We start from the raw sequence: 13835 nt of genomic DNA, 5'->3' as shown, positions 1-13835 counted from the left end.
TATCTTTGTCTGGGTTGGAAATCATTTAATGGGAGCAGCGACTATAGATTCGAACGAAACATGGAACGAGAAACTCTTTTTGATACTTCGTTTTACCTTAATGGTAGACATGTTAGCTACAGTTATGAGCTCTTGGATTTGTCTGAAAACCTGGACAGTCCCTAAGACAAGCAGAAGGATAACCCTTACAGCCAACATGGAAAGCCGCGTTCTCTGTAAAATCATCAGATCGCAATTCATCTTACAATATTTAGTACAAATATGACTGTCCCGCTGCAAGCTGATGTGGTCTTCCAAGTATGGATAGTTAAACCAGGAAATATACGAAGCAGCAGATTGGAACAAAATCATTTTTATTTAGATCATAAAAGTTATTTTCATTTATTTCCTAATATACGATTTACAAATATTTTGCACAGCTCAAATTGAAGCGCGAACGTACGCATAACTCGCTTGAAAGAAGTTTAGTTTAGTTACACGCAGAATACAGCAATCTATCTAATTGTAACTAACACAAAATCTTCTAACATTATACGCGATTAACAAGAATGGCTGACCTGGCAGTGTTTATAGATTACGGAAAGTCTTCTGCTGGAATTGCCTGTTTTCTGATTGTTATTTGCTTCCGTTATGCACTATTAGTTCTCCAGGTTCATCCCATTCTTCGATCAACAGCGAATATGCCTTATTCTCTTCTAATATATTGATACAGAAAGGCACATCATAATTAACTAAAGTCAATTACAAGATTAAATCTTGTAGACCTAACTACAATCTAAAACTTAGACATGGGCTATTAGGTAGTGTGTGGGGTAAATAGAAAATACAATCTAAAAAAGAAAACAATGTTACCTGAAGAATTCTGATAAACTGATCGATAGATTTTAACACCTTTTTTTCATGCATTAAACTACTAGCTAAATTACACACGCAACAAAGAAGAACAGTAGAACATATGGTGATAGAGTGAAGAATCATGTTTTAATTTCAGATATAAAATAGGTACAAGATACTTCCATTTTGTGAACTGCCAAAGGAAACACTGTAATGTATAATGCTTTTTTGGTTAAAGGGAGTTTATTTCGTAACGCATTGTATTTTGATAGACTGGTATCGATATATTGATATTTAATTCCACATAGCGTATAAATAGTTTTGATGTCACTTGATCTAACTTTTCTCTCATTGTGTGAGAAACGCCACGAAACTTGACTACGTGGTGTGACGTCATATAGGTGAATGTTCTCCTGATTTTGGGATGATTATTTTGACTCCCCTTCAAAGGAATGTACAGGACCACCGCTTAAATTTAGAAAATTACCATTTAAAATTAATATGATAGCTTAGGGTCTATATAGGGTATGTACGACTGCGCTCACTAAATCTAGCGCCTATACTGTAAATCATAATCTTTCGCATTTATTACAGTTTCCTTCTGCCTTTAGTCAAATTTGAGTGATTAGTAAGTGGAGATGATAGAAAGCATTCCTTGTCTAAAAATATTAATAAAAATGATTTAAAAAAATAAAAGTCATAAGCAAAATCAAAATCAAGCTCGACTGACTGAATCCTGGCAATCGTGCTTTCTGGAGAGTTTTGTAGTAGAGAAGGGAAATTTACAAATTTCCAGAGAAGGAGCCGAATAAGGAACGGAAGGGAAGAGGGTAAAAAATAAAATGTTGAACCTATTCGTTTAAACTTATAGTTTGGGTTGTATGTTAATATTTGTATATTCTCTGTAATAAATATTTCATATACAAATATGAAAACAAGCAGGAAATGCTTTCTCTTGAGGTTTAAAAGACGCATTACGGATAGGAATGCATAATGTATGGTATAAAGTAAGAAGCTCTCTTCAAAGAAATGAAGTGAAATCTTTGAGTTTTACGTCCCACAGTTATGCCGGCTAGGCTAAAGAAGACGGTGATGAGAAGAAATGAATGAAATGACGGAATAAGGAAAATGGAAGGAAACGGGAAAACCCCGAGGAAATCCACGCGCACGATGTTTGTACACTGGAAAGCTCCTTTGGCGCGAGCTCGGATCGAACCAGGATATCCATGTATAAGGGATGAACACTCTACCACTTTATAGAAGGATTTTGGGTAAGGGTATATAATTTAAGGTACTCACCAATTACCTCTATAAAAATTGATGCGGAAGTACCGCAGGATTCTGAAATTTATTTAATTGGAAAGGACACCTGCTAGTTCCTAAGTGAAGTCTTGACCCGATACTTTGGGTTCCATAGTTTTGAAGCTATGGACCTTTAAAGTTCTTTTTTCCATGTTTTCGACAGTCTAAAACTCCGAAAGGAAGCATTTGTGCACCCAGGTTGGTTTATACTTTTAGTCTTATTTCGGTGTCAAGAATCACCTCCCCAACGTTGTTCGGGGTGTTTTGAAACATCCTAATAATACTCTGATATTTCAAGTCTACAACAGAAAAAGGCTAAGCAACTCTCTGTTTTGAGAGTGAAAACAATATTTTATTAAATTTCTAGTGTTACGTATTATTAACTTAAATGTCGATGTGTCTTCGTTCTTTAAACATTTTTTTTAAAGTTTACTCCTACCCACTAAATTCCTAAGTAAATTTAAACTAGAAATTCCATGTATCTATGTTGCTAAGTGGTTAAAGCGCACCGTCCCGCGTTCGATTGACGGTAGTAGCTAATGTATTTTGATTCAGATTTCTTATAGATATGACATCGGCACAAAAAAAATCAATGATAAAGAAACCAAACCAAACTAGTCAAACAAACAAAAACAGTGTTTGTAAAAAACAAACACAGAGATGTCAGAAAAATATGATAAAATGAAAAAGAAAAATTCAGCGCGTGCAAACACCTTTTTCAAATCAAGGAAATTCAAACAAAAGTTTCAAAACAACATTTTAACAAGTAAAATTTAAAAATGTCCTTGAGTTCGACAATTTTAGAAAATATTTTGAAACAAAAAAATATTTAATTGGTGCCATTCTTTTCAAAGTACAGTAGAAAAATGAAAATTTAAAGATAAGTTTCAAGAAAATCTTTCTAACAAGTAAAGGGTCCAAATGGATGAATCAAGTTGCGGGATGAGACATAGTGCGCCTGAGAGAGGATGTGAAAATATGTGTACGTGCAAAGTTATAGCGGCTGAGCGCCATAAGAAACGGAGGGGAAGGGGGTCAAAGTTCGTGGGAGAAGGGCTATGCTATGTTACAGAAATACATCAAGTAAACTGTTGAATCGCAAAAATAGTGAAAGATAGATAATGCAAACGGCGGTAGTTTCACATACTGGCAAAACAAGAATGAGGAGAGTAGATCACGAACCTCCACCACCATCTTGAAAAGCGCCAATTTGAAATATGTGATTTTTTTAAAATGGAAAGATAGTCATGTGATATATCATTTAGGACTAGCATGTTCTCAAAAACTCAAGTATGAACTTTAGTGGTCATTATCTGCACTTATTGGGAAGATTTAGGATCATCTTCATAGCTACTTACGAAAATCTAGGAGGCTGATATTCGTATAAGACTGATACCACGAAAACACATGTACGTTACGCATTTCTACAAACCAAGAAAACTAAAGGTGAAATTTAATATCAACTTGCATATTTATGATATTACTTCCAATTTCCTTCATATAGTACCCAAAGAGAAGTGTTCCGGTCTGGAAATACTGCTTTCGCTTGTTTGTGTAGTTTCGTTTTTTGTGCTTTTGGTCGAAAACAATGTGGTGTTTATTTAGCTACCTTTCGTTAATGACATACTTACTAATAAAGACCATAGACCTTAACACAATAAGATCTGATAGATTGGAACGCAATTATTACGTACTGTGCGTAAACCACTATTTTGTCACTACTTGCTAAATTTTTAAATAAACTGTCTTTGTCCAACTTTGTAAGCAATAGCAATTTGGGATGAGTGCAGCATGTCATATCTAAGTGAAAAGTGGACTACTACAGTCGAATACAGCAATGAAGTTGTAGAGGAAAATAAGTTATCGAGTGAGGTGGCTTTCTCGAGTGTCTATCGTGTCGCATTATGTTTGACCAATTTGTTTGAAATATGAAGCCTTCGATATTTGTGACGATGTTGGCACAGGAAACGATTATTGTGTCATCCGTGATGGATAATCATTACAAGTTCCGAACTCGGAAACCAACATGCTACACTCATCTCAAGTTGCTATTGCTTACGAAGGTGGGCAAAGAAAGTTGAGTGAAAACTGTAGTAACTGGTGAAAAATGTATTTCCGGACAGTACGTAATAATTGCATTCCAATCTATCACATTTTATTGTGTCATGGTCTATGGTCTTTATTAGTAAGTATGTCATTAACGAAAGGTAGCTATATAAACTCCACACTATTTTTGAGCAAAGGCACAAGAAACAAAACAAAACAAACAAGCGGAAGCAATATTTCCAGACCGGAACAGTTTTCTTCGGGTACTATATGAAGGAAATTTGGAACAATAATTCTATATTTTGTTCCTTTCCCGTGGTTCTTAATAAATATTACTTGAGCCACAATATATATAAAAGAACATTAGAACGTAAATATTATTTATTTTTACCTTCGTTTAGTGTTCAAGATACAAACTTATAATTCCTTTAACATCAATTGTTCTGAGAACTTCCTAATCTTATATCTATCATCTCTCTATTTATTTTATTCAGTACCGTAACTAAGGAACAATAATACTCATTACAATTTCCTTTTCTTCCTTTACAAAATCTGCTCCGTTATTGCACCTCTGATCTTATTCCTAAGACCAGTACAGATAGATAATAGTACAACATAATAATGAAATATACAACATACGACAACCATACAACATACTGTTGTATATGGCGTCACGAACATGGGTTTCATTTATTGATTAACAATAAATGAAAAGAATCCTGGACCGTAAGAGAATACATATTTTGAACGACCCTTGTATATATCTAAGATTGCATTTTACATCCATATCATATATATTAATCTCATAATTAAGCATATTCTTTAGCCTCACGTTATAATACTGATAAAAAGATGTATCAACAGAAAAATGACAATAATAATACGGTCCACAATTATTTTTACATTCGTTGGGATATATTTACTATAATGTATATAGTTGAATTCATGAAATTGAGTATAATTACAAAGAGTTATATATAAACATATTCTCTATTGAAGTTGGTCCATTTTATCATCAGGATTTTAATACGGAGTAAACATACTACACGAATATACATATAGATCACATAAAATGATTATGGAGTAATTGTAGTGTTATGAATGCGATAAAACAATATAGTACACATTAACATTGAAAGAAATAATTGTTTTCCTAGATAAATAGTTAAAGATAAAATAACATGAAGAAAAATACAATAATTAAGTTATATAACTATGAAATACGGCGTTTATCTCATTTGAGATTTAGTTCCCTCTTTGAGACATTATTAATATTAACTTTACTTATTATCTCAGGAGGAAGTACAGTTTTGACTAACAATGTAAGTCCATCCAATTTCTTGTTGATTAGATGATTCTATTAAATCACATTGTATTGCGCATTCTTGAGTAGAATCGGATCGATTGCATGTATACACAGAATTTGGATTTCTGTTATTATAAATACTACCACCTATGAATCGACTCTGCGCAAAATTACGATAATTGTTATTTTGATTATAATTTGGGTAGTTATTTCTGAAATTCGTATTATTATTTCTACCATTGGGTTGAGTTGAATTACCGGTAGTATTTAGATTACTGGCTCGGTCATTAAAACGATGATTACTATTTCTTTGTGAGTGACAGCTATTTCCATTCTGTACACTTAGATTGCGAATATGTGCATAATTAATAGGGTTGCGGCTAAGATTTCCCTGACCTCTATTGGGATTTTTATTGTTTTTCTGCATTAAATATTGGCTTTCGAAGTTGTGCCCTAGCATGATCATATGACTAAAATTGACACATTGTGCAGACATTAGCATTTGTTGCAATCGGAACGGCAATAGGATGCGAATAGAAGCAATTATAGGCGATTCAGGATGATTAGGATTTAGAGCTTTTAGTTCATTATACGTCGATACTACAAATTCCGTGACATTCTTGTGACTACGCGGATCGAAGACCTTGGTACGTAATAAAGCATCTCTATTGGCAAGCATAAAGTCATTTTCATAATTAGATAATAAAGCAGCCAGCGGCGTGCCGTCAAGGGGACTAGGCTAGTCCCCTGGCATTTTAATTAAAGTGTTTTGTGACAAATATATACCAAAGAAAACGCAAACATTGTTTGTATTTCTCTGTTTTCGTAAAATAACACTATTTCAATTGTTCTGACACAACTATAGTCAGCGCCCGTGTGCTGGGTGCGACAGCGAAGTGGAGATCGGAAACGCTTGGGTTTTAATCGGCTTTTCTCGGGGAAGGAAACAGGGTCCAGCCAGCTAGTCCTCATATAATGTTGTCTAAGCTCTAAGCAAGGGCGTTCTGTCGTAAGCGAATTTAATGCTCGTTTGCTTTTTACAGTTAATAGTTTCAAAGCTATTAAATTTGCAGTATTAATCTTGACACTTTAAGAAATCTAGTGAAGTATGAACTTTTTAGATTATCAATATATTTTGCAAATGACTCGAAGAATAAAGTATGGAAGCGGACTCGTCTGAGAAATCGAGTCCCTTGCAGCAAAGCGATGGCGCAAGCAGTGATATTACTTCAATTGGTATAGGGGACAGTAGGGGTGCGGATCGACCGTTTCAGTCTTGTATTCTGGACCATTTGATTCCTTAATTTTCAAGAAATGCAACAAATAATAACCAGTGGTAGAAAAACTAGAAGCATTTCCATTTAGACAAAAATGAAAGATTATATATATATATATATATATATATATATATATATATATGTAAGACAAGAAACAAACTATATTGCTGGCCTTGCATTCTGTTTCACATAAAAAAGGACGTGTTGAATAATGATGGCTTTTGTGAGATGAACAATTTTCACAAACCCAAGTTGCGCCAAAAAAATGTTATTCACACCTGTCCACAATAACTAAATTGAAAACTTTCGGGAAACCAGAATTGATTTTCAATTGAGCAAGCAATGCAGAAGTTGATTTAAACCGAGAACTAATGAACCGATTGATTTGTTCCTCTTGTTTTATGGCTAAACAAGAGCTATCATTTAGAAGTCATAACAAACAGGAAGATTCTGTTAATTAGGGAAATTATATTGAAGTAATTCAGTTACTTTCTAAGTACGACACTAAATGGACTTGCAGGGGCGCCTGAAGAAACTTTTCTAGGGAGGGGCCATCTCCATGGTTGCTATGTTGCGTCTGGTATTTCTGGTATTTAATATAGGTGGTTTGCTATATTACGTATACATTTTCGTGAATCAGAGGAAGGTCCGGGCCCCACCCTGCCCTCTCGTTCGGGCGCCCATGTTGACTTGTCATCTTTACAGCATGCGAGTGTTTAAAGTAACATCAAACAGAATTCAGAATTATATTATTAAATGTGTTGGTGAGTAATTCTGGATAAAATTAAGTCAGAAATAAACAATACACTTCTTACAGCAATAATGTTGGACAAAAGTACGGACATTGCAAAGATCTCTCAACATTAAATCGGCACGTGAAAGACGGCAATTCATGGAAGATTTATTTGTTTTGCAGATGTTACTAGTGATTGCACTGCGACTGCTTTAAGTGAGCATGCTTTCCAAATTCTCTCTCATTTTAATTGTAAACAAAAGCTTGTAGCACTAGGCTATGGATGGAGCTGCCACATTTTCTGGACATTTGAACGGTTTACAATCTTTTGTGAAAAGGTGTTTGAGTGCACTCACCATACACTGCTATCATCGCAGACTCAATTTCGTTGTTCCACAGTCTGTTAATCACATCAAGGAATGTAAAATACTTTTTAGAATAAGTGGCATTCCAAATTTCTTTTCATATTCATAGAAACGCTGTAACGCGCTTGCTGAATCAGAAGTAACTAAGCCATTTCCAACGGTTACCACTATAAGATGGAATTACAATTCCAAAATTGTGAATGCAGTAAATGAAAATCAAATAGAACTCTTACAGTGTTCTGAGAATATTATAGAAGATTCAGATAATTGCGACACCGAAGCTTTCATGACAACAAAAAGGAAAAAAAGAAAATATGTGTGAGTTATCATTGAAGGATTTCGATTTTGCACTTCTATTAAGAGTTTTCAGTCATTTTTTTTCGCGCACGGATATACTATTCAACATTCTTTAAAGTAAAACCTTGGATGTGAAATATTGCATACAAAAAGTACAAAAGATGGTATCTCAACTTAGAAATGCAAGAAACGATTTTGAAGACTTCTAGAAAAGTAGAATTGGATGACAACGGGAACCTTCTAATATAAGACGTAAAGTAGATGACTCAACAGATTCAGAAATTAAATACGTGCGTCTCTTCAATGACATTATTGATACTGTGATTTCAAGATCTCAGTGAGTTACAATTTCTTGAGCTGTTAGATTTAAAGAATTTTCAGTGCTTGAAATCTCGATTTCCTGATTGCTTGTTATTGATCCTTAAATCAATTTAAATTTAAGGGAGTTTTTTTTTAATTTTAACAATTTACGGAGTGAATTAATATAGGTTTATGGACTCTTAGATTTTTCAAATAAAACTGTGTGTGAAGTTATCCATTTGTTGAAAGAAAGAGGCTTGGTTGAAGAAGCGTTTACAGAAACATATAAATTGTGTTATTTGGTGTCAACAATACTACTCAGGAGTAGGATCTCAACTCTACAGCACACATTCTCTTCGAACCTAGTCCCCTGTAAGAAAAGTCACGGCACGCCACTTAAAGCAGCTTTAAAATCCGAATAAGCATGAAGATTTTCTCTGATTGCTTTGAACAACGTTAAACATGGTGTCTGTAGGACATGCGGAAGGATCTTCAAGAATTTTGACTCCTTTATTCCTATTAATTCACATTCGTCCTCAAACTTTTCGATAAATACCCGTGCAGGAATATTAAAGGGCCCACCACTAAATTCTGTCAATGATTTTACCTCGCTAAATCGCAAAGGTCTGTCATTATTATGGGATTTTAAATATTTATATTTACCATAATATTTTGGATTCCTACCAGATGAATATTTCTTTCTTCTTCCATCTTCGGTACTTACTTCGCTATATCCCGACGACTCATTGTCCTCAAAAACTCGATGAGGTGTTACTGGTTCTGGTTCCTTAAGAAGAGGCTGATTATTATATCGGCCGTCGTGAGGAATTACTGTTTCTGAAGCCTGATTTCTATGTCCACCGTGGGACTGATGTCTATGTCCACCGTCGTGCTCTCCCTTAGTAGAATTGTACCACTCTTGAAAATAATTCATATCCTCTCGCAGTTCTCGGATGTGAAAAGTGTGTTCATTAATCACTTATTCCATTACTTTAACTACATCCTGTATATCAGTATAATTTTGGGACACTCGTTCCATCTTTTGATCATACTGCTTGAATCTCGTAGAAATTTGCTCCTCCAATTGACCTTCTATTTTGTATTGTAATTGGTCCATTTTATCTTCAAGTCGTTCCTCAATTTTTAGTTGTAGTTGCTTTATTGAGTCATCAAATTGTTGATGAGTTACCTGCTGGAATTCCTCAAACTGTTGTTGATTTACCATTTTCTGCTGGAACTCCTCAAACTGCTGGTGAGTCACCATTTTTTGCTGGAATTCCTCATATTGTTGTTGAGTTACCATTTTCTGCTGGAACTCCTCAAACTGCTGATGAGTTACCTGCTGGAATTCCTCAAACTTTTGATGAGTTACCTGCTGGAATTCCTCAAACTGTTGTTGAGTTACCATTTTCTGCTGGAATTCCTCAAATTGTTGTTGAGTTACCATTTTCTGTTGTAGTTGATTCATTTGAGAAGATATCTGCTTTAAGAGATCTGTCATACTTTCAGGAGCAGGAATCTCCCTTTGTATAAGTCCTTCTTGGACACCTTCTGTTTCCGACATACCTATGAGTATTTGTTTACCACTTCTTAGAACGGTAACATAAATATTGGGCTCAATTGTGTTCGTTGTTATTATACTTCGAAACGAAACACTAATTCCCGGGGTGAAGGCACCATTTAATTATGGAACAATAATTCTATATTTTGTTCCTTTCCCGTGGTTCTTAATGAATATTACTTGAGCCACAATATATATAAAAGAACATTAGAACGTAAATATTATTTATTTTTACCTTCGTTTAGTGCTCAAGATACAAACTTATAATTCCTTTAACATCAATTGTTCTAAGAACTTCCTAATCTTGTATCTATCATCTCTCTATTTATTTTATTCAGTACCGTAACTAAGAAACAATAATACTCATTACAATTTCCTTTTCTTCCTTTACAAAATCTGCTCCGTTATTGCACCTCTGATCTTATTCCTAAGACCAATACAGAAGATAATAGTACAACATAATAATGAAATATACAACATACGACAACCATACAACATACCGTTGTAAATTGAAAGTAATGTCATAAATAATAATGTAAAAATATGCAAGTTGATATCAAATTTCACCTTTAGTTTTCTTTGTTTGTAGAAGTGCGTAACGTACATGTTTTCGTGGTATCAGTCTTATATCATACGAATATCAGCGTCCTAGATTTTCGTAAATAACTATGAAGACGCTCCTAAATCTTCCAAATAAATGCAGATTATGACCACTAAAATTCGTAATTGAGTTTTTGAGAACATGCTAGCCCTAAATGAGTTAACAGATGACTACCTTTCCATTTAAAGAAATATCACATATTTTAAAGTGGCGGATTTCAGGATGGCGGTGGAGGTTAGTGATCTACTCTCCTCATTCTTGTTTTGCCAGTATGTGAAACTACTACCGTTTGCATTATCTATCTTTCACCACTATTACGATTCAATAGCTTATTTGATGTATTTCTATAACATAGCATAGCCCTTCTCCAAGCAACTTTGACCCCTTCTCCTGCGTTTCTTATGGCGCTCAGCCGCTATAACTTTGCATGTACACATATTTTCACATCTTCTACCAGGCGGATTATGTTTCATCCCGCAACTTGATTCATCCATTTGGACCATTTACTTGTAAGTATGCAGTACACTTGAAATCATGTCATAATGTTCATCACGAATACGAAGAGGAAACATCTATTCATACGTGTACTTGGTGAACATAGTAGATGAGGCTGAACTTATTTTTGCAATAATTACTGCTTAACACCTTTAATATAATGAATACGAAATTTCCTAATATACATCTCAAGTAATATGCAAAGACGACTAATTCAACAGAATCTTAGGCACAAACCTAAAATTTTGTTTCTTTGACTTATTTGGAGGTAATCGCCCTAAGTACTGATAAGATTATATAAATCGAAGTGGTAAATAAATCAATATGACAATAATTAAAAACTACCCACTACTAATTTGGTGATATATCATCATTTGTGTCAAGTAATTTCAAGTCACTTATTTATTCTACAAAGCATTTTGTAGTGTTTGGGTCGGAGATAAATAGAATCTAAACTCTTTCTAGAAACAAAAATTCCAAATAAATAGAGGCACGAACGTGAAACTTGAAGTTACTCATGCGATATGTAATGGATGGCTCATATAAAGAATTTTATGTGAAAAGTGTTTACTTTGAAGGATATCAATAACGCCATAAACATACTTACAAACGGTAGAAAAAATCCATTCAAGATAATGCGTATGCTCCAGGAAAATACTTATAAACCATGCACAGCAGATGAAAATGTTGAGCTTATCCACTGTGTGAATTAGACGATTTATATTGGGGTGATAAAATTAGGCCAACTTGACGTAGAGCCTGAATGTACAATAATTCAAAATGAAACAATAATGCTTTATCCCTGCGACAAGCACACACATAAATATGGTATGACATCTGTAATAAATAAGGGATATAATTCAATAAATATACCGAAAATAACTATGTATATATTGTTTGACATGCACACACCATACCTAACCTTTCTGAACGTGTTTGAATGTTGTACTTACTCTTGTGCTCGTACTTCTCTAGGGTTTATTTACTTAATAATTCGGTTCAAATGATAACCATGATCACAAGCATATGTCAAATTTTCGCTCATATTGAAATCTTTCACTTTACGTTATTGCACACAGCCTTGCGAACAAAAACATACTTCAGTGTTAGGAAAACCACTAAAATTATCAGTTAAACCGGAGTTACTTAAAAACTCTATGTATTAGCCTATTATATGAGAAATGGATTTTAGCCGGTCCCGATTTCTGGCATCGAAGTGAAATCGAAAGCCATATATATATATATATATATATATATATATATATATATATATATATATATATATATATATATGACCTCTCAATTCAAATTTCGAGCTTCCGATTCTACTTCTCGCTAATGTTGCGCCCTTAGCGTGTTTTTTTTCAAATATTGACTCCATGACGGAGCTCAGGAAATCAATATTTATAATTACTTTACTGTTAGGTTACAGCTGAGTTGATTCACTATGTGCTACGTTATCAAATGAAGTATAAACATTACATTGAAGTTTTCCAGACAGCATTATTGGCGTGGACAGCAAACTGTACAGCGAAAAGAAGGATGGAAAGTGCAGGGTTAACTTAAGTAAAGGCCGCTCCAGTTGAAGTGCTTATACAGACACGCACAATGAATGACACGGAGAATCAGTTGTATTAGCAATTGCTCAAACAAATCTTATGAGCTTACTCACCTTCACTAAAGTGTCTGCTCACCACGGACACACCGTCAGCATGTACGTTAGCATATAGCCATGAGACAATGTATAACTGAGATTTCGAAGTTCATTTCAATAAACTGTGAAAGGCAGTGATGTTCAGGCAATAATAGTCCACTTATTCTATTTATTGGATATTACAAATATTATGCAAACGTACAAACTAAAGTGAAATATAACAAAAATTAAAACAAGATAATAATCGATACAAATGTAGAGGGTGGATATAACATGCCCGAGTATGATGGAAGAATTTATTAGTTATAACAAAAATTAAAACAAAATAATAATCAATACAAATGTAGACGATGGATATAACATGCCCGAGAATGATGGAAGAAGCTATTAGTTTTACTTCTTGGCCAACCACTAAGAGCATTTATAAATCCATATGCTACTTTGTTATGCGCAATTAGTACATTCAATATTCACGAACGACGACGAATTTAAGGATATGACGATACCGTTGAGAGTAACAACTCTAGCCATAATAATATAGATCAACTAAGTAACGGTAAAAATAGTGGGGATATTAGAAGTGACCGAAACTGAATAGTTTACATCGCTCATTTCGAAATACGGCTAGCAGATTAAACTTACAAGAAATGACAAACATCTGTGAAATTTAGCGTTATACTAAGAATGGTTGGGGGGAAGCGGGCATCCCTGGTGGGAATACTTCCGTTGATTTATTTGGGGAGGAACAAAATGTGATTTAGGGGGAAAATCCCCCTCATCCACTGCGTTAATTCGCACCCTGAGCTTATTCAAACTGCTTTCAAATATGACCCTAGAAACCCTACAAACATATGTGAGAGAAATTGGAATTCTGAACCAATAATGGGGTGTGCTTAGAAAATATCTTCATCTGAAGCTGAATAAGCAGGAGTTACTCCAGCCATTGCATTTTGGACATCATTAAAAAAGAAACTTTTGGATTTTGTACTGCAATGTTGCATATTAGGAAAATGATACTTTTTCTGAAAGACGTTCTTTTTTGATGGATCAAATTTCATATCTCT

This window comes from Thermobia domestica, chromosome 7 (genome assembly GCF_964235325.1).
Source record: "Thermobia domestica chromosome 7, izTheDome1.hap1.1, whole genome shotgun sequence".
NCBI classification, from domain to species: Eukaryota; Metazoa; Arthropoda; class Insecta; order Zygentoma; family Lepismatidae; genus Thermobia; species Thermobia domestica.
The sequence above is the reverse complement of the archived record's forward strand: the minus strand, read 5'-3'. Positions refer to the sequence as shown.